Source organism: Penaeus monodon, chromosome 22 (genome assembly GCF_015228065.2).
Source record: "Penaeus monodon isolate SGIC_2016 chromosome 22, NSTDA_Pmon_1, whole genome shotgun sequence".
Lineage (NCBI taxonomy): Eukaryota > Metazoa > Arthropoda > Malacostraca > Decapoda > Penaeidae > Penaeus > Penaeus monodon.
This window is the reverse complement of record NC_051407.1, coordinates 20666343-20666584: the sequence shown is the minus strand read 5'-3', so window position 1 is coordinate 20666584 and position 242 is coordinate 20666343. Positions and strand designations below refer to the sequence as shown.

At 50.0% G+C, this 242-nt stretch overlaps 1 protein-coding gene across 1 annotated transcript in view; it reads right to left on the bottom strand.

Annotated features, from left to right (window-relative positions):
* The window catches only part of LOC119587353 (extensin-like), a 21076-nt gene that overhangs the window by 676 nt on the left and 20158 nt on the right, over positions 1 to 242 (bottom strand). The gene's annotated exons all lie outside the window — the stretch shown is intronic.

The window sequence follows — 242 nt, the reverse complement described above, 5'->3', positions numbered from 1 at the left end:
TACAAAGAAAAAAAAAATCCCAAACGCAAAATGTTTTTCCCATTTTCATTCCGGCCTTTATTGTACTTTCGATTGAACAAAACTTTCGAAACTTGGAGGCAATGCTTAATCACACAGACACCCCTCCCCCCTCCCCCCCTCCCCGCGCCCGGCCCTCCTGCTCTTCCCCTGAACTATCTGTTTATTCCGGACGAGGAAGCTTATACACAGCGGGGGTCGAGTGGCAAGAGGTCCTTCCTCGC